Source organism: Mirounga leonina, unplaced genomic scaffold (genome assembly GCF_011800145.1).
Source record: "Mirounga leonina isolate KUSES-001 unplaced genomic scaffold, KU_Mleo_1.0 Mir_101479, whole genome shotgun sequence".
Lineage (NCBI taxonomy): Eukaryota > Metazoa > Chordata > Mammalia > Carnivora > Phocidae > Mirounga > Mirounga leonina.
In genome coordinates this window covers 127,649-153,998 of record NW_023270134.1, presented here as the reverse complement: position 1 = coordinate 153,998, position 26,350 = coordinate 127,649, and the positions used below count along the sequence as shown (strand labels likewise).

The 26,350-nt window shown below is 40.2% G+C and overlaps 1 long non-coding RNA gene across 4 annotated transcripts in view; it reads left to right on the top strand.

The window, feature by feature from the left end:
• The window catches only part of LOC118025822, a 95,180-nt gene that overhangs the window by 38,976 nt on the left and 29,854 nt on the right, over positions 1-26,350 (top strand). The window contains exons 2-6 of one of the 4 annotated variants that reach the window (XR_004683434.1): positions 3,719-3,929; positions 4,095-4,181; positions 5,908-6,005; positions 8,758-8,805; positions 13,905-13,992. This is a non-coding gene — a long non-coding RNA (uncharacterized LOC118025822). Of the gene's footprint in view, positions 1-3,718; positions 3,930-4,094; positions 4,182-5,907; positions 6,006-8,757; positions 8,806-13,904; positions 13,993-15,868; positions 15,909-26,350 lie in introns of those variants that run through there. The other 3 variants (XR_004683437.1, XR_004683419.1, XR_004683439.1) reach the window with 3 other exon arrangements.

Below are 26,350 nucleotides of genomic sequence, written 5' to 3'. Positions count from 1 at the left end.
TTCTCCCACCAGAGAAGGTGATTAACTTTTGTTTTTTCTCGTTTCAGAGGCTTTTTAACATTTTTTGTTTTGTTTCTGTTTGTTTTTTTGTTTTGTTTTGAAGATTTTATTTATTTATTTATTTGAGAGAGAGAGAGAGCATGAGCAGGGGCGAGGGGAAAGGGGAAGGCTCAATCCCAGCACCCTGAGATCATGACCTGAGCTGAAGGCAGACACTTAAACAACAGAGCCACCCAGGTGCCCCCGTTTCAGAGGCTTTTATATTGCTGGGTGAAAACTTTTTCTCTAAAGAGCTAGACTTGACATTACCTACTTTCATAGGACCATCTGGATACAGTCAAGTTGAAGGTCAGTAATGAGCATTGTAGACTAAGACCAGAGGGCCCATTCTTAAATGTAGTGTGTGAGATCCTTGTAAATTTCAAAAGCTTCTTGGTGGAAAGAATGAGCCTGATAAAAAAGCTGAAATTGACTTTCTCACCAACTAAGTAGAAGAGAGCCTAGCATAATTTGACTATTTTAGAGAAGTTAACAGAAATGATGTTTCTTACACTCTAGTGTTGTGAAATAAAACTGATGCCCATTTTGGCTGTAGGTCATACATGCTTTTTTAACCAAAAATATGACCTGATTGTATTTAAATTTTAGAAGGATAATTATTACCTACATAGAGGAGGAATTGGAAGGAATTTTTCTCATTGAAAAATGAGACTAGTTAGTTGTGAATATCTACCATGATAAGGAGAATAATCAGGGTGGTCTGTGGGAATAAAGAGGAGAGGACAGGCTCCACAATATTTCAGAGGATAAATCACACAGTGTGGAATACAAGTTATATGATTTAAAATGTGAGTTGTTATGGCTTAGAGGCAAATGCAACCCAGTGCCTATGTGTTGGTTACCCCTGCCTTCTGCATGCCTGGCACAGTGCCTCATACTTAGCAGGTCTTAATAAATACATGTTGAATGAATGAAAGAGTGAATAAATCCAGTGCACAAACAAATATGTATGTTTTTGCTACATTAAAAATGAGTCTGGTCAAGAGAATGTCAAGACAAACCATAGACTAGAGGGAAATCTTTACAAAAGGTATATCTGGAAAAAGACTGTTACCTGAACTCTACAAAGAACTTTTAAAACTCAGCAATAAGAACATGAACAACCTGATTTAAAAAGAGCTGAAAGACATCTCGCCAAAGAAGATACACAGTTAGCAAATAAGCATATGAAAAGATGCTCTACTTCATGTGTCATTAGGGAAATGTAAATTAAAACACTAATGAGCTACAACTATACACATATTACAATGGCCAAAATCCAGAACATTGACAACAAACAAATGTTGGTGAGAGTATGGAGCAACAGGAACTGTCTCACTCATTGCTGGTGGGAATGCAAAATGGTACAGCCACTTTGGAAGACAGTTTTGTGGTTTCTTATAAAACCAATCATACCCTTACCATAGGATTCAGCAATAACACTTCATAGTATTTACCCAAAGGAGTTGAAAATTTATGTCTATACAAAAACCTGCACATGAGTGTTTATAGCAGCTTTCTTCATAATTGCCCAAACTTGGAAGCAACCAAGATGTCTTTTCATAGGTGAATGGATAAAGAAGCCGTGGTCCATCCAGCCAATCGAATATTATTCAGCAGTAAAGTAGAACGAGTTATCAAGCTATGAAGAGACAGGGAAGAACCTTAAATGCATACTAATAAGTGAAAGAAGCCAATCTGAGAAGGCTACATACTCTGTAATTCCTACTATATGATGTTTTGGAAAAGGCAAAACTATCGAGACAAAAAAAGATCAGTGGTTGTAAGGGAAAGGGGGATGAAGAGGCAGAACACAGAGGATTTTTAGGTGATTGAAACTACTCTGTATGATACTGAAATGGTGGATACATGTTATTATACATTTGTCAAAATCCATAGAATATACGACACCCAGTAAAGCATTTGACTCGTGATCTCAGCCCAGGTCTTGATCTAGGAGTCCTGAGTTCAAGGCCCGAGTTGGGCCCTGTGCTGGGTGGGGAGCCTACTTAAAAAATATTTATAAATATACGACACCAGGAGTGAACCCTGATGTATACTATGGACTTTAGGTGATAATGATGTGTCAATTTAGGTTCACCAGTTGTAACAAATGGGCCAGTCCGGTGGGGGGTGTTGAGTGAGGGAGGCTGTGTGTTTATGTGAGAGGGTAATGTATGTGAGAGGGAAATCTGAGTACCATCCACTCACTTCTGTAAAACCTAAAACTGCTCTAAAAAATAAAGTCTATTTAGAAGGGAAAGAAAAATCCACATTCCTACATTGCCTGGATATTCTGACCAGTAGACAACACTTGCATAAAGATCAATGAGCCCATCAATGAAGACAAATAACAGTGTGGCAGGAGGAAATTCAGGTAAACAGGATTCTCATGAGGTATGTGTTGCAGAATAGCATATGAGAATTTGAATCAACTTAACCCAGTTTTCTGTTCTACAGATGTCCGGTAATTTTGAACTTTATCAGAACTCTCCAGTAGTTACAGGGGGTGTCAGCTCTGGGTTTCCAAGCCACCACCTTTTTACCAGGCAGTTGTAGCAAAAGCACATTTCAGACCACGTTATTCTAAGCAAACAAATATTTGCTGGCAAGCAGACACAAAACAATCATACAGCCTGTGTATGCTTGGAATATTATCAGTCTCAACCCTTGACCCAATGACCAGTCTCTTCATGAAAGGCTGTCTCCAAGATGAAGACAGGCATGTTCTGCTGGAGGGAGGGTCAAGGCTTTTGGTCAGATCAGATGATAGGATCATCCACTGATGGGAGAGGTACAGCACCATATGCACCTCTGGTATGAACTGTCCCCCTGATACGAGCTACTGACCTGGATAGATACTTGTATATACACTGTTCCTGCAAAGATGGAGATGCCCAACTCCTAATGATCACATAACTTAAACTCCGCTAATTTTGCCAACTAGAAATTCTTTCTAACACACTCAATAATAAAATTTTGAAGTTGATTTTTATTTAAAGATTTTATGTATTTATTTGTGAGAGAGAGCACAAACAGGGGGAGAGTAAGAGGGAGAAGCAGATCCCCACTGAATGGGGAGCCCAACATGGGGCTCGGTCCCAGAACCCTGACATCATGAAATCATGACCTGAGCCAAAGACAGACCTTTAACCAACTGAGCCACCCAGGCACCCCTGAAGTTGATTTTGACAAAAATACTTTTGAATGTGACCTGGCCAGTTCTTAGGATGTTAATTCTATTTGGCCACGTCATATGCTAATTGATCTCTAGGGTGTAGGTAGATTAGAGTTCAATTGCTCACACAGAGTTCCTAATGTTTATATACTACAGTATTGTAAAGTAAATTACAACAGACAATAAAACCAAAAGAAATATCAGGAAAAAGATTTTTTAAAAGCTCCAACATCAAAGTGAAACTGTACTTCTGCTTTGCTCTGTACTGGTAACTACGAGATCTAACTGTATGTGTCCTCAATTATTGTGCTGGAGAGAGTGAGTGTATATGGCTTTATAACATTTGAACAGAAACAGTTTAAAGCAATTTACTGCCTTAGTTGATGTAGCATCATGGCTCCTTTATGAGATTCCCCATTAACAAAGCTCTTTATGTAAGGCTTTATTTGATGGGTATTTTCTTCTTTTCTTTCTTCTTCTTTTTTTTTGTCTCATAACAAGAAGGGCCACAAGTACTATGGCTGAGCAGAAAAATATCCCAGAGAGAGGTTGTCATAGGAACTGTGCCAGAAGAGCAGCTACTCAATAGAAGGTACCATCCAAAGAAGAGAGGAAGGAACTGATCTTGAAGCATCTCTTAATGATCCGTTTTAAGGAACAAATTTTTCATGACTCTCCTCATGGAAATTGCCCTTAGTGACAGCAGGGGTAGGTGAGATACTAGGAGGCTATGGGGCTGATGATATATATACCTCATAGGATTTTTGTAGAAGATATAAAATAGATAAAATATATTAAATACCTACCCTATAAAATTCCTGAAATATATTAATAATAAATAATAATAATCTTTACTATTTCATGTAACCCTCACTAGAGCCGTCTGAGGAAGACACAGTCATTATTCAAATTTTCCAGATGAAAAAATGAAGCACAGAGAAGTTGAATTGTTCAAGGTCACATGGTAAGTGGTAGAGCTGGAACTCAAATGCAAGGTTGTCTGACTCTAGGGCTCTTGCCCTTAACTTCTCTGTTGTGGCTAAACTAGTAGGCAGTAAATAACTGGTAATAATTATGAAAATGCTTCTTTGGTGGTAAAATAGTAGTGGGAGTTTAAATTGCTATAAGATACACATGGCAGAATGTTATAGCATTTCTGTTTTGTTTTTCGCTTGAGCTTATTTTTCTTAAACCACACAGAAATGTGGTCCCACGGGAAGACAGTCACTTTGTCCCATTCTCCCCTCCTTATCCCCAGTGCAGAGCTTCAGGTCGGCCCCACCAATTGATGTCCTTCTAGAGAACTCTAAAAAAACTGAGAACCTTCTCTCTTTCTCTCTCTTTCTCTCTCCCTCTCTTCCTTCTCCCTCTCCCCCTCCCTTTCTCTGCCTCTCTTCTTTCTGCCCTCCCCCCCATTCCTGAAGGAGGAATTCATAGCTAGAACTTCCTTACTATACATTCCCCCAAATTTTGAGACCCTATGTTATGGGCTAAATTTTGTCCCCTCCAAAGTTCATATGTTGAAGTCTATTAAAGAGAAAATTATTCATTCATTAATCATTCAGGGGCGCCTGGGTGGCTCAGTTGGTTAAGCGACTGCCTTCGCCTCAGGTCATGATCCTGGAGTCTCCGGATCGAGTCCCGCATCGGGCTCCCTGCTCAGCAGGGAGTCTGCTTCTCCCTCTGGCCCTTCCCCTCTCATGCTCTCTCTATCTCATTCTCTCTCTAAAATAAATTAAAAAAAAAATCATTATTCATTCAAATCATTCATTTGTTAAGAAACACTAAGGCAGAATTGATTCAGGGGACTATCACTATAGGTATTAGGGGCCAGGACAATGCCAGGGAGGGGGGTATAGTAGGGGAGAGAGATTGGGCTCAACTTCAAATACAAAGAAAAATGGAAATTTGCAGCCACAAAGCAGGGTTGGGGATCAGTGGACAGAAAATTACTAAGAGGAAATATAGGTAAGGGAGGATTCTGTCTCAACAAACCTGACAGGATTCTTGCTGAAGTTAGGCAAGGGTGATTAGATATCATCTGGGGGAAGGTGGATCACGAGGAACCCGATCAGATATTGAGGGTGATCAGATATCGAAGATGGGAGTTTCTTGTTAAACTGACTTAGCAGGATTCTTGCTAGAAATAGTCTACAAGGAAGTCTACACGGGAGCCCAAGTTCAGGCCTAGTGAAAAAGAGAGCTCAGAAGAGCCTGACCAAAGTTTGGTCAAGGTGTAAGAATCTTTGTCAAATCCTAACCCCCGCAGTACCTAAGAATGTGACGATAATTGGAAATAGAACCCTTAAAGAGATGATTAAGGTAAAATGAGGTCATTTGTGGTGTCCTTCTAAGAAGAGGAGGTTAAAAGACAGACACACACACACACGGAGGGAGGACCAGGCGAAGACACCAGAGGAAGTCAACCATCTATAAGCCAAGGAGAAAAGCCTTTAGAAGAAACCAACCCCACCAACTCCTTGATCTTAGACTTCCAGCCTCCAGAACTAGGAGGAAATAACTTGCTGTTGTTTAAGCCATCCATCAGTGGTACTTTGTTTTGGCCGCCCTAGCAAACTGAGACACCCTACAGTGGTCTGAGCACCTTGAACTTTATTCAAACCTGTGTCTCCTATTCCTCTTGATATCTCTACTCTTGGCCTTCTGTGGCTGTGTCTGTTTCATTGTAGTTAAGCACTGGGTGTGGAATGCGAACCTCTGTGTAAAATGGCACAGATTTCCTCTGGAAAGGGCTCTGTGAAGACTAAATCCAGGAAAACTAACCAAGGTACGTGGTGCTTTCTCTTGTGTTCTTACACCTGCCTACCACTTACCCAGAGTGGATCTTCTTTGGGGTAAACACTTTGTTCATCTCTAGATGCAAGTTCTTACAGGACTGCCCTGCCATTAACTTTTTATATGTCTCTTTACCACCTCCACCCCACCCCAGTTAATTTCTGAATTCACAGACACTGAGATTGTGCCTATGAATTACTCATTTCTCTACTCCCTACAGTTCCTGGTTCAAAGAAGGCACTAATTTATGTTTGGATTTTTTGAATGGAGATTATGTATGTATATATCTTATACATATATGTATAATATATATAATATATATAATATTTCTTCTTTCTTTATCTCTGGTGAGGGGATTTTTGTAATAGAGACTCAAATGAAATTTAAAGCACATTAAACATGTGATGCTGTAATAGTCAATGTCATAAGAAAAAGGGTTTATTTTTATTTTATTTTTTAAGATTTTATTTCATTAATTTATTTTAAAGATTTCATTTATTTATTTGAGAGAGGATGAGAGAGAGGGGGAGAGGGAGAAACAGGCTCCCTGCTGAGCAAGGAGCCTGATGTGGGGCTCAATCCCAGGGCTTTGGGATCATGACCTGAGCCGAAGGCAGATGCTTAACTGCCTGAGCCACCCACGTGCCCCTTAAGATTTTATTTTTAAGTAATCTCTACACCCAATGTGGGGCTCGAACTCACAACCCTGAGATTAAGAGTCACATGATCCACTGAATGAGCCAGCCAGGCGCCCCAGGGTCTACTTTTATTTTAAATGCTCCAATCAGAAGATTCTGAAAATTCCCAAGCCTCTTCTTACAAGGGAGACTGCAGGTATGATGGAGATTGAGTTGTCTAGGAAAAATGGTCATCATGACTTGAAGGAATCTTACTGCCTACTTTACTCTCAAGATGTAGCCAGCACTCCATGGAGGGGGTTAGGCATCACTGGGGAAGTGGGGAGAGAAAGGAGATTGCAGAGGAAAGGGATTCCCGGGCTCCCACTCAAGAAAGACTCTGTAAAGACTGTCAGGCAGCTCATTGGAAAATTAATATTTCACCTGCGAACATCCTTTGGCCTTCTTGTGTATCTGGACTAGTAACTAGTAAGATCCTCTTTGGTAATGAACTGTGCCTCCTTCTCAGACTTTTGGCAGAAGAAAGGGAGGATATATTTGATTATGAACTGCATCCAGCTGATCATGTTGAACCATGGAAACAGTGAACCTGCTCTTCAGTCCTGACCAATGGGAAATGCTTGCTATATTGGGGGTGTGTGTGTCTAGTTAGAAACAAGATACAGTCTTCCATAATACATCCTTCACCTGGCTCTTCCAGAGACATGATCCAAGGAAGGTCAACTTTTCTTAAAGTGTTAGCAAAAAGCTGGGTCATGAGCATCCATTATTTTTGGACAACAGTAGGTGATGAACAAGGAAGACACGTAACTAACATTATGTGTTTTTGCACTACGTGGATCACAGTCCTTCAGGAGTTTACTGTTGATAAGACAGTTGCCAATATGCTACAGATTTGTGTTGGGAACACCAAAGAAATAGAAATCAATCATTTGTGAAGAAGCAGAACAATCCTCTATTAGACTTTGTATATTATCAAAAAAGAGCACAAGGGAAGGTCAAATCTACCCTCCAAGTTCCTAATTATAATTCAGAGAGCCAGGAGGGAAAGGGAGTGGAGAAAAATTAAAAAAAAAAATTAAAAAGACTGCTTGGAGTTTGGGAACACTGAATAGAGACTGAAGATATTTCTGTCTTTGATGTCAAACATCAACATAGTCACTTTTTTCCCCCTAAAGGCATTTAATTTTGTGGGATTGAATCCTTCTTTCTGATGCCTAGAAAAATATAAATGCCATCAACTGTTTGATCTCATCTGGGTAGTTGGAAGGCTCTTTGTTTGTGGGTAGGAAATTTAACACCGCAAAAAGCACTAAAACCCTACAATATGCCAGCTTCGAATGATTCACAGCAAACAGTCACAATGCAGGTCAGATGGTGCATTTCTGATGTAAAAAAGAAAAAAAAGGATTACTTAAAAGTGTCTATCCAGAAAATACAAGACATTTGTATTATTCGTCATCCACTGAAAGCTAAGTAGCATTGGGATATGGTTATTTTAAGTTACAGTTTGAAAAACCCAACCCAGTGATTTCTGAAAACAAACCAAAAAAATGTGCTAATTTAAATGGTTTTGAAAATTGGCACAAAGGAGAAAAAAGGGCCTTTCATGTGATGTATAAGGAAAATCTGTTGAAGAAAATTAGCTCCTGCAGGACTAGGATTGATAATGTGACATTTACTCACTTTGATCTAAATTTAACATCTACCCACGTTTTCACCATTCCAGTGCCCTTCTGGTTACTATAGTGATCATACCTTGCAACTCAACATTTTATTCCTAGGTAACAGACAACAATTGTGGATACCAGGGAGGGCATAGGTAAAAATCTGCCTTATTAAATGCTATCTGGGGACACCTGGGTGGCTCAGTCAGTTAACCCTCTGCCTTCGGCTCAGGTCATGATCCCAGGGTCCCGGGATCGAGTCCTACACTGGGCTCCCTACTCAGCGGGGAGGCAGTTTCTCCCTCTCCCACTCCCCCTGCTTGTGCTCTCTCTCTCTCTCTGACAAATAAATAAATAAAATCTTAAAAAAAAAATACTATCTGGAGTTTCCTAAGTGAAAAGCATCTCTCTCTTCCCTGCTCCCTCCCCCTCTTTTCAGCATGTTTTAGCTTGCTACACCTAATGAGGAGATTGAGATACTCCCAAGGTAAGTTGTAAAAGCAGACTCAAGAAGCATGTTTAGGCACCAATTGTGAGTGTAAGGACCTTGACTTGATGGAATAGCATGGCTGGGGAAACAAAAAATAAGGGTTCTAAAATAAGTACTTTTTGGGGCACTGGGTGGCTCAGTGGGTTCAGCATCCAACTCTTGATTTTGGCTCAGGTTATGGTCTCAGGGTGGTGGGGTGGCGGGGAGTCTGCTTCTCCCTCTCCCTCTGCCCTTCCCTTGCCTCGCAAGTGCACTCTCTCTGTCTCTCAAATAAATAAATAAAAATCTTTAAAATAAGTACTTTTCAGTTGGAGCTGACCTAGAAAGTCACTCCTGATGTTTAATGAAGCTGTGGACAAAAAATACCCTCAATAGTTGGAGCATCTGTTCTGTCTAGTAATGTACCATATTCAATGTTTATTCTTCTTCTAATATAGACAGATCCATGATGTAGGGAGATTTTTTTTTTTTCCACAAAAGCAACTTGCATTTGAAACTTCCAGATAAATGCAGAAGAATCCCCTGACCACTGAAAAGACAAATAGTAATTACTTCATTATATTGTGCTCCATACTTTTTTTTTTTTAAAGATTTTATTTATTTTTTGACAGAGAGAGAGACAGCGAGAGAGGGAACACAAGCAGGGGGAGTGGAAGAGGGAGAGGCAGGCTTCCCGCAGAACAGGGAGCCCGATGCGGGGCTCGATCCCAGGACCCTGGGACCATGACCAGAGCCGAAGGCAAAGGCTTAATGACTGAGCCACCTAGGCGCCCTGTGCTCCATACTTTTAAAACATCTTGTCAAAAGGTCTATTTCAGCTCTCCACTCTTTTTAGAGTGTCCAAAAAGATTCACACCTGAGTAGCACCAAGATATTCCAACATTCACATTTCTAGGTATTGGCCCTGTGATGTAGTCTTGATGTGTTAGAGATAGCAACAAGTCAATTGAAATGCAGGGTTCTGAAACAAGGACTCACACTTTTTGTTTTTTTAAGTAATCTCTACCCCTAACATGGGGCTTGAACTCATGACTCCAAGATCAAGAGTTGCATGCTCTACAGACTGAGCCAGCCAGGTGCCCCAAGAACCCACATTTTTATTTATTTATTTGTTTGTTTTTGTTTTTGTTTTAAAGATTTTATTTATTTATTTGAGAGAGAGAGAGAGCATGAGCAGGTTGAGGGGCAGAGGGAGAAGCAGACTTCTCGCTGAGCAGGGACTCTGGGATCATGACCTGAGCCGAAGGCAGATGCTTAACCAACTGAGCCACCCAGGTGCCCCAACCCCCACTTTTAAATCTAGCATTTCCATTGCCACACAGTAAGCAAAGGCAAACTTAAACAAAAAATTTAATAAAACAGGCCAAAAAAATACTGGAAAAGTGGAGAGTGATAAAAAGAGAAGGGGAATATTAAATATAAATTCAAATATGTACAGAAACCTAATAGTAATACTGATGTAACAGTTACGAATCTCTCCTTATGTGCCAGCCCTAAGACAGGTACCTTAACTTTCATCCTTGTGTTTAATCCTCATGACTGCTATAGGAGACTGTCATTATTAACACCTCCATTTTACGGATGAGGAAGTAAAGCCGAGATCATTAAAGTAACTTGCTCAAGGGTTTCCAGTTACTCTGGCAAGTGGTAGGACTTGTACATATTTTAAAAAGTAACAACAAAAAAAGCCCAGGCAGTCCAGAGAGACATTATGGGTAGTCAGTCTCACCAGTGTCAAAATATAACATAGGGGATCCTTGGAGCTTGAACTGTAGCCCAAACCAATGAATTCATAGTCAAGAGTCCAGAACAGGTACCCAAAGCTCCCCTTGAAAGGAGGGGACCAGAAACTGGGATGTAGATTTGACTTTCATAAGGCCTTTTTGTTTTTCTATATATGGAAATCTTCATGTGCCCTTTAATAAAAATATTTACACTTAGGTATATAGCCACATCCTCCAATTGGGAAGTGGAGTAGGTAGAAATTCCTTAGAATACCTGATATGCCAGAACATGATAGTTGTAGACCTTATGTTTTTTTCTCCCACGAAGTAGTCTATGGACCAAAATGGGTGGTAGGTTTATTTCTGTTCTTGGGAACTCACAGTGGGTGTCGAACACTGATAATCATATTTCATTACAGCCTGGTGTAATTTTAGTAGTTAATTCTGCGAGCATGTATTATTGATTATTGTTCCATAGGAATCAATCACGGATGAAATGTAAGATAGAGTGGTCTCTTGTAAAGTGACTTCCATAAAATTTAATGGGTTCTCACCAAACTTTTAAATGACGGATAGAAAAGAACAGTAACTGCAATGCACCACAAGGGGGCGCGCTGGTACTTTTAAATTCAATAACTTGGCAGGGACCGTGAGTATAAAGACAAGCTGCAGATTTGTTACAAGCCACTTGCTTTTCATACATACAGTCATTCAGTATCAAATCCCCAAGATTTTTAAAGTAACTTCTGTGGGATTTGAAAACAGTGATGAGGTTTTTAAGGCACACTGTTTTTGTATTTTCATAGAAATAAATGAGATATCTTCCCCCCTAAAAACGTATTTTCCTGGGTTAATATTTTATTAGATATATACTTTGTGCCATTGCCTGTTATCAAGACAGCTTGGAGAAAATGAAAATAAAAAATTGTTTCTTTTTTCTTATCAGCAATACAAATTACAAATTGTTGAAACTGGGGTTCATTTTAATAGATGGAGGAAAGGTTAATTGGAGAGAATTATGACAAATTAATATTCACATAGTATTCTCCATACCCGTTACCCTCACACAAGTAACGAGGTGACTCATTATGTATTAAAGACTGGCTTTTATTGACAAGACTGTGTGTCATTGTTAGGTCCTAATAGTGCCTCTTTAATAACCATTGAAATCTGAACATGGGATTGCAAAAAGAATATGAATGTTGTACCCTAAGGTTATGGATTAAAAATAAAGAAAAACAGGCAAACGACAAAATTCTCATAGCATATGTGGCTTGAGGTGACCCTGGAAGTTTATGTGGTGTTTCTCTGTCAGAGGAAAATTTATAAATATTTTCACTGGAAATGTTCTTTTAGTTCAGGGATTGGCAAACTTTTTCTGTAAAGAGCCAGATAGCAAATACTTCTGGCTTTGCAGGCTTATGGTCCCTGTCTAATTGGAGCTACTCACTTTTGCTCCTGTAGCGTGAAAGCAGCCATAGACAGGTAAATGAATGGGGCTGGTTGTGTTCCAATAAAATGCTATTTACAAAAAACAGGTGCCAGGCTGGATTTGGCCCCAGGATCATAATTTGCTGAACCTTGCTTTAGTCTAGTTGTGGATCCCTTAACAGAAAAGGAGTGAAGGAGTAGAAGAAATTGCTTTGGAGACCTGGACATGGGGGTGGGGTGGGGGGAAAGGACCTCTAACTGAAGAGTATAAGGATATAAAAAGCTTCACCCCGGTCCCAAGAGATGCTCAACAGAGTCCTTAGCAAGAAGCCAAAATAAGAGCTGTCTTAGGAAGAAGTGTATTTTAGAAAATTGGTTGAAACATGTGCATAGGCCTATATCTAAAATAAGTAAAGCCCTGAGGGTGCAGTAAATAAAAAATATCTGAGAGATGGGGAGTTTGCCCTGAACATCAGTAGCCCTGGCATGGTGAGCCACCAAGAAGTAAGGAAAATCTGGAACCCTGTAGGAAACTACAGAGTTTTGCAGCAAGACAATTGTGGGTGATAAATTAGCCCCAAGAATGGACTTTCAGAATATAAGGAAGCACTTACGGACAACTCAAGGACATTTTCTAAACGACTGCTGGAACTTCAGATATGTTGAAAATAGTTTCCATGGTTCATAGAAAGAGCAGATACATTTCCTTAGAGTAACAGATGCATTATACTTTGATTCGGGAGATGAGCTAAGAGTTTCACGAAATCAATTAATTAATTGCTGGGGAAAAAAAGCTCAGGAGACTTATATTCTGACATGGTTTCCAAGTCTGGTGTCAGAAAAATGTCAAGGAGATTTCTTAAAAAAAAAAAAAACAAAACAGTTTCTCAGGTCTGAAATGAGACCTGAGCCTGTGGCCCAGGCATTTTGACAGGGCTGCCCAGGTGGGTCCCGAGAATGGCCAGGCTAGCAAAACATTTCCAAGCTTCAATCACAATACCTGTATAATGGAACCTATGTTTGCCCCTATGGGAAGGGTTGAAAATCTGATATGGCTGTCAGGTTTGGAGTATAGATGCCTCTGGCTCATTTACATCCTCTCTCTCCCCTTTCATCATGGGGATAATATAACTGGATTTGCTCCAATCACCAGTACACAGGATTTTACTCTAAGTGAGGGCATTTTTAAGAAGATATGTAAGTTTAGTTTTGTTCCATAGAAGCATTTCTTCTTGAATTTCCTGAGAACTCAGGGTTCAGGTCATGCCATTTCTACTCTTAAAACACCAACTGGGGAGGGAGAAGACAAAGAAGGGAGATGTCGAGGTTTCAAACGTCCCATCAAGTCCTAGCTTGTGCTGACTTTCTTTGCAACTTGGTTTAAAGCAGTTCCAAACTCATTGTTGGTAACTTGGCCTCAGATTCCAAATTCCTGTTACAGTGGAGCTTTGTTCTTACATGCAGGTGTAGGAGGTTTTTCTTGTCAGAAGTTCAGGCCTCAGGGAATTAGGCCACACCTGCTGCTCCTTTATTTTCTCTGGTTTATCTGAACGAAGAAGAACATTCCTCCCTCTGAATCTGGAGTGTGGACAATCACGGGGCAGCCTACCAATTGTTGCTTGGCGGTAGACATGATACCAAGGAGGGAGTCGGCAACTCCCTTCCTCGGGCCAGCAGCATGCTTCTTATTTGTAAGCAATTATTCATCTATTCTTTGGGAAAAGGAATTGTTCCTCCTTCCTGAACACAGGAAACTGAAACGAACTCATCAAAGAGGAAAATAAGTGTGCAGTGCATGTTGTTAAATCTCTCTCCACAGTAGGAAAGTAATTGGGGGACATAAGAGAAGTGGAGTTTGGTAATCATTTCCTTATTTTGTTGAAAGAAGAAGGCCAGGAAAAATAAAATTCTGGTTAAAGAAAGAGTTGCTTTTGTTTACAGGTTCGTGGTGACCTCTCCAGTGGCAAGTCAGAAAGGCAAATTTACATTTCAGGAGTTGGTGGGCTCAGCATTTGAATCAAGTTTCTTTGTAAGTAAAACCTGAGGGTTTAGTTGTGGTCTAATTTAGAGTTGGACATTAGCCAAATTAGGAGTGAGGCATTCATCAGCAGGTTTACTGCTTAATTTTGCTATCGGTTCTTTTTTTTTTTTTTTAGTGTTCCATGATTCATTGTTTGCGTATAACACCCAGTGCTCCATGCAGAACGTGCCCTCTTTAATACCCATCACCAGGCTAACCCATCCCCCCAGCTCCCTCCCCTCTAGAGCCCTCAGTTTGTTTCTGAGTCCATAGTCTCTCATGGTTCGTCTCCCCCTCCGATTTCCCCCCCTTCACTTCAAGCAGAGTAAAGGAGGCAGCTGTAGTCTTTTGGGAATCAAGATAGGACAATGGGACAGCATTTGAACATTAGAGGGTTGTTTTGTTTTAGGACAATAGCTCTAGAACGTGAATATATATGTAAGGTCCAAAAGTAAATCTACCCTAAAACTAAGCACATCTCTCAGAATCTCAAGAGAAATAAATATTCTCTTGAATATTCAAGAGAGTGTTCAATTAGTTCAAATTATTCAGAAGTAAAATTGTTAAGCTGATGTATTCATGTGGGAAAAAAAAGAGACAAAGATGAGTGGCCTGCCATTTTTTTTTTTTTAGGTTAGCAATCTTGAATGCAAAAGGAGTCTCAGTTAAGATAAACTATTAATGCTTTTTATTTTTCTAAAATAACATTTGAAGGGATTACTTTGGGGTCAGAATAATGATATTACTTTTGGTGCTTGAAATGATTGCTTTGTGCATTTCCAGGCACTTTTGATATTTGTGATGGAGAAAATTAGCTCAGGCCAGGAGAAAGGCTTTCAACATTGTGATATTTACAGTGTTTTTTACAAATGGGCTGTGACATACTGAGATATCACTTGATGATGGTGCTTCCCCACACAATGGAAACTTGGAGTAAAATTAAAAAATAAGTAACAAGTTATATGGAAGCAAATAGCTAATTCAGCCAAAACATCACTTTATGAAACTAGAAACCTTGGCATCATCTTTTCTTTTGTTCCTTAGGCCCCTAATCTGTGCCCAAGGTCCCACTCCCTTCTGCTGCATTTTCTTGGCCGCTGCTTTGCAAAATTCTTCAATATCTTTCCCTCTAACCTACCAGAGCAGCTTTCTAAATGTGTTCCTGCATTTCCTTCTATTTTTTGGTAATCTGTCCTCCTGAAACATAGACCCAATTATGTCATCCTTCTGCTAAAAACCTTTGTTTGACACTACTCTGATGATCCTGGTGAAGGCAAATGTCCTTGGGTTCTCTTTGCTTTAGAGTAAAACCTTTACAGTCCAGTCCCAGAGAGAGGAGTGTCAGGGCTAGGCAGATTGTCAGACCCCAACCAGGTAACCTGTAGTTCTTCCAGAAGCTGCAGGTCTAGCAGAAAACTGATTGCTGATGAGGGTACTGAGACAGAAGCCCAGTTGCATGCAGTGGGTACATGGTGAGGGTGGGGGAAGGCTGCAGGCCCAATGGACATTGAGTGCCAAAGCACACTGGACAATGGATAGTAACAGCTGGGCTAAATTTAGAGCCCATTCTCCAATAGATGTGGGACAGTCCACTTCTTGGCCTATTTGGGAACTCCCGAGAAGGCTGAACTGACCAGTTTTGGATCTTGGTAATGCCAGGAAAGCAAGATTAAGAAGGGCTTCCTCCATTTTCTATAATCATGGTTCCCAACCTGAGCTCATCATATGAATTTCTCAAGAGGATTCCAGGGGTCCATTACAAATGGTCTGAATCAGATTATCCAGATTATCCAGGTGTGGCCCCCAGAAATATGTACTTTAAACAAGCTGTCCAGATGATTCTTTTTTTTAAGATTTATTTATTTATTTGTTTATTTATTTATAGCACAGGGGGAGGGGCAGAGGGAGAGAGAGACTCTCAAGCGGACTCTGTGCTGAGCTTGGAGCCTGACTAGGGGCTCCATTCACAACCCTGAGATTGTGACCTGAGCCGAAAATGAAATCAAGAGTCGGATGCTTAACTGACTGAGCCACCCAGGTGCCCCCAGGTAATTCTTATATAGCCAGTTGAGCACAGGTATGAGGAACCAGTGAATTCAAGGGGGAAAAAAATCAATATTCCTCACCATGACATTCAAGACTTTCAACCACAAAATTCCCATCATTCTGTAGCCAATCACCTTTGTGTTTTTTTTTTTCTTTTTCTCTCTCCCCCCCAGAACTTGATGATCCTACTCACTTCTGTACATTTACTCATATTTTTATCTTTGCTGTAATGCTGTTTCTCATCTTCTCCAGTTGGAAAAATGCTATATTTACATTGAGATCCAACTGACCGATCTTTTGTGAAGTTTCCCCTGATAGTACCAGCAGAATTAATTCTCTCATACTCCCAAAGAACTTTGTATATAGCTTTCATAAGTTTATAGTTACAAAATCAAGATATTGTGAATCACAAAGCAGGACATATGACCCAGCAATCAGAATCATCTCAGATAATCTAAGATATTTGATTACCACAGTTACAGTTGCTTCTGTGTCTTCCCTGATAAAAATGAACTTTTTAAGGTGAGAGTGCTGAATTCCCCAGTGTAACCCACTAATGCTTCTGAGCACCTGATTCCAATGTGTGGGTTTTTTACCCACAGCACCAAACAATTCCCTGACATCAGCCAGGTGTTCTACAATTTAACTCAATTCTGATACTATCTACTGGGAGATAGCATCAGATGCCACAGGTTAAGGTCTCTACCCCAGGGGCGCCTGGGTGGCTCAGAAAGTTAAGCATCCCACTCCTGATTTCAGCTTAGGTCATGATCTCAGGGTTGTGAGATTGAGCCCTGAGTCAGGCTCTGCACAGGGCATGGAGCCTGCTTAAGATTCTCTCTCTGCCCCTTCCCCCCTTACAAAAAAAGGTCTCCATTCCACAAGACTGCCCTCAGCTTCAGATATCAATCTGTGCTTGTTACCTTTGTTGTTACCCATGCTTCTGTGATCAAGCAACTACCGACTGGAGGTTTCCAAGATTCCCTCCTTGGAATCCCTCAGATACCAGTCACAAATCCAGGTGGTTATCTGTACTTCTGACCAATTGGCTATAAACCAGAGGTTCCCACAGTCCGGTCCTTGGGCTTGATTAATTTGCTAGAGTGGCTCACAGAACTCAGGAAATCTGTTTACTTGCTAGATTACCCATTTATGACAAAGGATATTAAAGGATAAGAACAAATAGCCAGATGAAGAGAGAACATAGGTCAAGGTATGTGGGAAAGGGCATGGAGCCTCCAAGCCCTCTCCATGCATACCATTCTTCTTCAAATCTCCACATGTGCAGCAACCTGGAAGCTCTCCAAACCCCATCCTTTTGGGTTTTTAATCGAGGCTTAATTACATAGACAATTGATTAAATCAGTGGCCACTGATTATGGAACTCACTCTTTAGTCCCTCTCCCCTTCCAGGAGGTCAGGGTAGTGGGACTGCAAGTTCTAACCCTCAAATCACATGGCTGGTTTTTCTGGCAATCAGCCCCATCTTTAGGTTATCTAGGGGCTTTCTAAAAGTTACTCACCAACATAACACAAGATGCCTTTATTGCTCTCATCACTTAGGAATTCACAAAAGTTTTAGGAGTTCTGTGTCAGAAACTGGCACAAAGACCAAATATATATTTCTTATTATAAATCACAATATCACACCTACATAACCCTTAATATAGTACAAGGCACGTAGAAGGTGCCTAATAAATGTTGAGTCATGGAGTATTTATGTGAACATGGTGCTATCACTGTGAGGGCTAAGATAATTTTAGCACCACTCAGAAATTGGGAGCTCCAGGGCGCCTGGGTGGCTCAGATGGTTGAGCGACTGCCTTCGGCTCAGGTCATGATCCCAGGGTCCTGGGATCGAGTCCCACATTGGGCTCCCGGATCGGCGGGGAGCCTGCTTCTCCCGCTGACCCTCTCCCCTCTCATGCTGTTTCTCTCTCGCTCGCTCTCTAAAAAATAAATAAATAAAATCTTTAAGGAAAAAAAAAAAAAAAGAAATTGGGAGCTCCAGACTCCTCTCAGAAAGTGAATGGGGGGAATTTTTTTGTCTTTCTCTTTCTTTGTTATATTTGTTATATTATAGGTTATATATGTGTATATTAAGACCAGGCATAAAGCATGCTGGGATACCAGCAATATCACAGCAGGAGCAATATCACACCGGGGATCCATGATCCGTGGGAAGAGAGACTGGAATGGGCTACATAAGATATATACAAGGTCTCAGCTCTCATACATTTTAAATTCTAGCAGGAGAGATGGACCCAAACCAAATTAAACAAATATAATTTTCCCAAAATGTTAAGTGCTTATCATGGTAAAGGAGACAGTGAGGAATATACAGATCAGATGATTCAAATAGTGATAAGTGCCATGAAGAAAATAAAAGTGGTGATGTGTCTGAGAGAGTCTGCTTGTTGAAGATGGTGGGGCAAGATGAGGGCTCTCAGAGATGTCTTTTGTGTTGAGAAGTGGATATGAGGAAAGAACCAACCGTGCAAAGAACTGGCAGGAAACCTTTCCAGGAAGAGGAAACCTTGAGTGGTACAACCTAGAGATATGAATGAACTTGGGTGTTTGAGGAACAGAAAAAGACACATGTGGCTAGAGGCCAGGAATAGGGGCCAAACTATAGGCTTGGTGTGGCTTGGGAGGGAAGGCGGATGATGTGGGGCCTTGGAATTTTCATTTTATGTTGAGTGCGGTGGAAAGGCATGGGAGAATTTGAAGGAGGGAGTGACATGATTTCATCATCTGATCTACAATTCTGAGAAATACTTAGGTATAATTAGCAGAATTAGGTGATTTCTAAAATACGTTTAAAGGAGAGAGTGGAATGAGGAATTGGAAAGATTCAAAGGTGACTTTCAGGTTTGGGGCTTGGCTAATTGGGTGGCTGAGGGTGACACAGAAGGAGAAAGCTTTGTATGAAGGTTGATGTGCTGTTTTAGACACGCTGAGCTTGAGGTTCCCATGGGGCTTCCAGGTGGAAAGGTTGACTAAGAAACTGGGTATGTGTCTGAAGCTTTGGGAGAAGTCTCAGTCAGAGGTATAGATTAGAGACTCATCATCTTCATGTAGGTGGTTGTTAAAACCTCAAGAGTGGAAGAAATTACACTGAGAGCGTGCAGCATGAGTGGGTTGAGAACAAGCCCTTGGGAACAAGAATATTTTAAGAGTGAATGGAGAAAATATCAACCAAAGACCACGGGAAGCAATCAAAGGAATCATTTTTATAATAAAGACTTACACATTAAATTTGATAGTATGGAAGCGCTGGTGAGCTTGGGGAGGCAAATTGAAGCAGAAGTGACTTCACTCTGTGTTGACTGCTCTTTGAGAAACTTGGCAGAGGATGGAAGGAGACAAATTATAGAAAGCAGTACAAGGTTAGTGGAATTTTGCGGGGGAGGGGCAGGAAGACTTGGTACTATTTACAGGCTAAGAGGAGAAAAGAATAGAAAGGAAGAAATTGAATATTTAAGAGAAGAGGGAAAGTTGGAAGAATGAGAGCTGAAAGAAGGATGGAGGGATTTGGAAGAGTTAACTTTAAATGAGAAGGACACTTTATTTTCTTAGCATGAAATGAGGTAGTAAGTAATGAGGTAAAGTGTGGATGTCCACACATTTGCATGCAAGATGGCAGGATTTAAAACAGGGAATTTATGGGGCGCCTGGGTGGCTCAGTCTTTAAGCACCTGCCTTTGGCTCAGGTCGTGATCCCAGTGTCCTGGGATCGAGCCCTGCATCGGGCTCCCTGCTCCTTGGGAAGCCTGCTTCTCCCTCTCCCACTCCCCCCTGCTTGTGTTCCCTCTCTCGCTGTGTCTCTGTCAAATAAATAAATAAAATTAAAAAAAAATAAATAAAATAAAACAGGGAATTTATGGTGGGTGGGCTCAGTTGTCTCATTTAATCTAGTTAGATAATAAGAGATTGTTGGTCCAAAAGCTCTGCATATTTATAGTAGTTTATTATTTTTTTTTTTTAAAGATTTTATTTATTTATTTGACGGAGACAGAGATAGCGAGAGCAGGAACACAAGTAGCAGGAGGGGGAGAGGGAGAAGCAGGCTTCCCCCCGAGGAGGGAGCCCGATGTGGGACTCGATCCCAGGACCCTGGGATCATGACCTGAGCCGAAGGCAGACGCTTAACGACTGAGCCACCCAGGCGCCCTTATTTTTTTTTATCGATGCAAAATTCACACAATATAAAATTAACTATTTTATTTATTTATTTTAGAGAGAGAGCATGAATGGGAGGGGCAAAGGGAGAGGGAGAGAGAATCTCAAGCAGACCCACCCCCATGCTGAGCCCAACGTGAATCTCAGTCTCACTAGGCTGAGATCATAACCTGAGCTGAAACCAAGAGTCAGATACTTAAGTGACTGTGCCACCCAGGTGCCCCATTATTTACTTACGTTTTAAAGTAGGCTCCACACCCATTGTGGGGCTTGAGCTCAACCCTAAGATCAAGAGTCAGATGCTCTCCCGATTGAGCCACTGAGGCGACCCTAAAATTAACTATTTTAAAGTGAACAATTGAGTAGTATTTAGTACATTCACAATGTTGAGCAACCACTACCTGTGTCTAGTTCAACATCCCTAAAGAAAATTCTGTATCTACTGAAGAGTTATTCCACATTTTCCCCTTGCCCTAGCCCCAGCAAACATTAATTTGCTTTCTGTATATGTGACTAAACCAATTCTGCATATTTCCTATAAATGGAGTCATATGATATGTGAACTTTTGTATCTGGCTTCTTTCACTTAGCATAGTGATTTTGAGGTTCATCCAGGTTATCACATGTACTCTTACCTTTTTTATGGCTGAATTCCCTTTATGTATATAGTCACAATTTGTTTATCCATTCATCTGTTGGTGGACACTTGGGTTGTTTGACATTTTAAATAATTGTAGTAAAGAACACATAACAAGAAATTTACTATCTTAAGCATTTTTAACTGTATAGTACAATAGTGTTAACTACTGTTAACACTAGTAACAACTAGTAACTATTGTTAACTAGTTGTTAACAACTAACATATTGTTGTACATCAGCTCCCTAGAACTTTTTTGTCTTGAAAAACTGAAATTCTACTCATTGAACAAGTACTCATTTACCCCTTATCCTCAGCCCTTGGTGACCGCATTTTATTTTCTGTTTCTATGAGTTTGACTACCTCATATAAGTAGAATCATGTAGTATATGTCTTTTTTGTGAGTGATTTATTTCACAAATAGCATGATGTCGTCATGGTTCATCCATGTGACAGGATTTCCTTCTTTTTAAAGGCTGACTGATATCCCATCATGTGTGTGTGTGTATTTTTTTTTCTTTATCCTTTTGTTCATTGGCAGACATTTAGGTTGCTTCCACCTTTTGGCTATTGTGTTTAATGCTGCAGTGAACATGGGTAGGCAGGTTGGCGAATATCTCTTTGAGATCTTTTTTCCAATTCTTTTGTGTATATAACAAGAAGTTGGATTGTGGGTCATATAATTCTATTTCAAATTTTTTGAGGAAACTCCATATTGTTTTACATAGTATTTGTACCATTTTACATTACTACCAACAGTGCACAGAGGTTCTAATTTCTCCACATCTTCACCAACACTTCTTTTCTCCTCTTTTCCTCCTTCTCCCTCTCCCCTCCTCTTCCTTCTCCTTCCCTCCTCCTTCTCCTCCTCCTTCTTCTTCTTCATCTGCTTCTTCTTCCTTCTCCTCCTCTTGAAAGCAGTCATCTTAATGGGTATGCATTTTTTGTTTGCATTTTATGATAATCAGTGATTATTGTTTTCATATGCTTTCTAGCAATTTATCTTCTTTGGAGAAACATCTATTCAGGTCCTTAGCTCATTTTTTAATCAGGTTATTTGTTTTTTTGGTTGTCATTGTAGAAGTTGCAGGATGTCAGATATATGGTTTGCAAATGTTTTCTCCCATTCTTTCCTTTGATGTACAGAAGTTTTTAAGTTTGATGTACTCCTGTTGGTCTATTTTCAGTTTTGTTGCCTCTGCTTTTGATGTCATATCCAAGAAATCATTGCCCAATCCAATATCAGGAAGATTTTCCTCTATGTTTCCTTCTTGTAGTTTTAAAATTTCAGGTCTTATGTTTAGGTCTTTAATCCATTTTTTAGTTGATTTTTGTATATGGTATAAGGTAAGGATACAACTTCATTCTTTTGCAGATAGATATCCAGTTTCCCCAGCACCATTTGTTGAAGAAAAGTATCCTTTCTCTATTTTGTAGACTTGGTATCCTTGTTGAAGATTATTTGACCATATACATGAGAGTTTATTTCTGGGCACTCTATTCTGTTCATTTGTGTGTGTGTGTGTATATATATATATATATATATATATATCTTTATGCTAGTAGCATACTGCATTGGTTACTATAGTTTTGTAATATGTTTTGAAATCAGGAAGTATGAGGCCTCCAGCTTTGTTCTTTTTTCTCAGGAGTGTTTTAGCTATTTGGAGTCCTTTGAGATTCCATATGAATTTCAGGATTTCTTGTCTATTTCTGTAAAAAAAATATCATTGGGATTTTGATAGGGATTTCATTAAATCTATAGATCATTTTGGGTAGTATGGACATTTTAATAATGTTAAGTCTTCCAGTTATTGAACATGGATGTCTTTCCATTTATTTGTGTCTTTTTTTTTTTTTTTTAAGATTTTATTTGTTTATTTGAGAGAAAGAGAGAGAGACAGCATGAGCAGGGGGAAGGGCAGAGGGAGAGGGCGAGGGAGAAGCAGACTCCCCACTGAGAGCAGAGCCTGACACAGGGCCTGATCCCAGGACCTGGAGATCATGACCTGAGCCAAAGTCAGACACTTAACTGCCTGAGCCACCCAGGTGCCCCTATTTGTGTCTTCTTTATTTCTTTCAGCAATGGTTATGGTCTTGGGTGTATGAATCTTTCACTTCCTTAGTTATGTTTATTCTTATTTTATTATTTTTGATGCCATTGTAAAGGGAATTGCTTTCTTAATTTCCTTTTTAGAGTGTTCATTGTTAGTGCATAGAAATGCAACTGATTTTTGCGTGTTGATTTTGTATCATGCAACTTTGCTGAATTCATTTATTAGTTCTTTTTTTTTTTTTGGTGGAATCTTTAAGGTTTTTTTACATATAAGATCATATCATTTGTGAACAGAGATAATACTTTTCCTTTCCAAATTAGATGACCTTTATTTCATTTTCTTGCCTCATTGCTCTGTCTAGGACTTCCAATAGTATGTTGAATAAAAATGGTGAGAGTGGATATCCATACCTTGTTCCTGATCTTAGAGGAAAAACTTTCAGCTTTTCACTCTTGAATATGATGCTAGCTATGGGTTTTTCATATATGGCCTTTATTAATTTGAGGTAATTTCCTTCTATTCCTAGTTTGTTGAATGTTTTTATCATGAAAAGGTATTAAATTTTGTCAAATGCCTTTTATGTGTTAATTGAGATGATAATGTGCTTTTATCCTTTGTTATGTTAATGTGGTGTATTCATTGATTTTCCAAAGTTGAATCATCCTTGCAGCCCAGGGATAAATCTGACTTTGTCATGGTGTATAGTCCTTTTAATGTACTATTGAATTTGGTTTATTGGAATTTTGTTGAAGATTCTGAGGATTTCTTTCTCTATATATACAATTAAAAATTTTTTTTAAAGATTTTATTTATTTATTTGAGAGAGAGAATGAGAGAGAGAGAGCATGAGAGGGGGGAGGGTCAGAGGGAGAAGCAGACTCCCTGCCAAGCAGGAAGCCCAATGTGGGACTCGATCCTGGGACTCCAGGATCATGACCTGAGCCGAAGGCAGTCGCTTAACCAACTGAGCCACCCAGGCGCCCAGCAATTAAAATTTTTTAAATTAAATTTTTAATTTTAATTCCAGTACAGTTAACATACAGTGTTATATTAGCTTCAGGTGTACAATGTAGTGATTCAACAATTCTATATGTTATTCAGTGCTCATCATGTTAAGTGTACCTTTTAATTTATTTTATTATTTTTAAGATTTTATTTATTTATTTGACAGAGAGAGAGAGCACAAGCAGGGGGAGCTGTAGGCACAGGGAAAATAAATGATACTGAGTCCAGGGCTTGTTTAGTAGCGAAAGAACCTTGGCCAGGGGGCAACTATGGGATACAGCTTTTCTTACTGGGTCACCAGGACCTGTCCTAGGAGTTTGAGTTAATTCTCAGTCATATCCGAAGGAAGGCTATGGGTAAGGATCACCTTTTTCTGACTATGGAATAGGAACTGGCAAAAGCTTGTCCTGGGAGATAATCATTAGAGGCCTTAGCTGCAGGGAGCAGGAGATCCAGGGGCTGAGGAAGCCAGATGGGGTTCAGCATTAGCTTCAAAACCTCATTATTTTCCTCTTCAAGCACTTCATCCTCTTCTGTCTCCCTCCCCTTTATCCTCCTTCCTTCTCTTCATCCTCCTTTCCCCTCCTCTTCTTCCTCCCTTTTTCCCCCCACATCTCCTTTTTTCCTCCTACCCCCACCCTCGCAATTCTTTCCCTCTCCCTCTGCTGGTTTTGTTCCTCTTAAATCTTCATGGACACTGTGTACAGGAAATAACTGAGGAGTAGCTAAGACTGTCTTTTCTACATTTTTGTTATCTTTGTACTCTCAGCTCCCTACAGCTTTACATCCCTTCCCTGATCCAGATCAATCGAGCTTAACAGCTGCAACCAGGCAGAGCCTTCAAAGACAGAACCACTGCTCCTAGCTAAAAAAAATCTCCGGTCACTTGATCTTCTCCCAAGAAAAGGCTTAGATTATCTTAAAGGGTGGGGATCCATGTTCTTACTGCTCTCACTGAGCAAGTGTGAACCTGTTTGAGGTGCCCTCTCCCTTTTCCCTCCCATTCCAGATCTTAAGAGATAAGGAAGGAGACTGGCTGCAGAGCCTCAGGCACCTCTAAAGAGGACATGAAAGAAGGTAGTAAGTGTAGCCCAATTGCTAGGGTTGGCTTCCAAATCCCCAAATTCTCACCATTCCTTTGTCTTGTTGACACTGAACACTTCTTATCAGAGCAGAGATCAGAGTCTTAAATTACTTATTTCTCTCTTCTGTCCACTCCAATCCACCTGACATTAGTGCTTTAGTGAGTCTGCATGAGCTAACTCATGGCTCACATGGATTCAGTAGCAAATGCTGAGGTAGGAAGACTAGCTTCACCCTCTCTAGCTGGGGAAAGAGGAGGGCAAAGGCACAGCTGTGCTGTAAGCTTGTCAAATGAGTGACAGTTGCTTCCTAGATATTAGCATCAGTCTGTTCCCCAATGCATGGGCAACTCTGGCAGTGGCATTTACTCATGCTTTTGTACTTTCTTTTATTTTAGTTTTTGTTGTTGTTGTTATTGTTGGGGAAGGGGAAAAACAAGGTTTTGGTTAGTGGCTAGGTCTACAGAGAGGATCCATGTAGCACAGAGGTTTATTTGGTTAAGCAGTTGGCAGTAAGGGGAGCCCAGGGGAGAGGTAAGACTTCAATGGGAGAAAGAGGCCTGGCCAGAAATCCCTTAACCATTTCTCCCTGACTACCTCTAGTTGTCTACTGCACAAATCCATTTCTGTGTATTGCCTAGAGGACTTTTTTTTATTTGGCTTAGAGTTGTGGAAATATTTACTTCTGATTGTGAGGCAGGTGTATAGTGGTAGGACCAGGCGGAGAAGAGGGAGGCCCCTTTGATTTGGTTGTCAGGTCTGTATGTTTCAAGAATTCCAAGAGAGAGTTCTGGATAGAGTTTCATACAGTAATCATTTATCAGATATAATCACATCCAGTGAGTTTGGCTATATTAGGTAGACCAACTTGGAATCCTTCAGCACCACGCATGCATTATATCTACGAAGATATGCTTTCAAGCCCTGGATGACTGAAGTAGATGGGAACTCTTGAAGCATGTGTCATTTGAAATTGTGTGTATGTGAAATGTCTTTGTTGTTCGTTGGCCTTTAGTGGCTCATATTAATTCATAGCCCTGCTCAAAGCCATACACTCTTTCGGAGCAGCCTAGGGTAATCTCTCTTGGCCAGCTCTAAAGGAGGAATGGACTACCTATCATGCACAGAAACCCACAGAAACCCAGGCAAGATGAATAAAGAGTTCTCCATTCCCAGATAATCCAAATTCCCAGTCAGTTGGGACTCAAGCACAGTTATATTGGAGGCTGTGCTGGATATAGAACAGCATGGATGATGAACTTGTTGCAACAATTTGATCTGATACCTGCGAAGTAGACTGGCCTATGATAAATAAGGATGACCTTTAGAATCTTAGAGGGAATTGATAATGATTACAT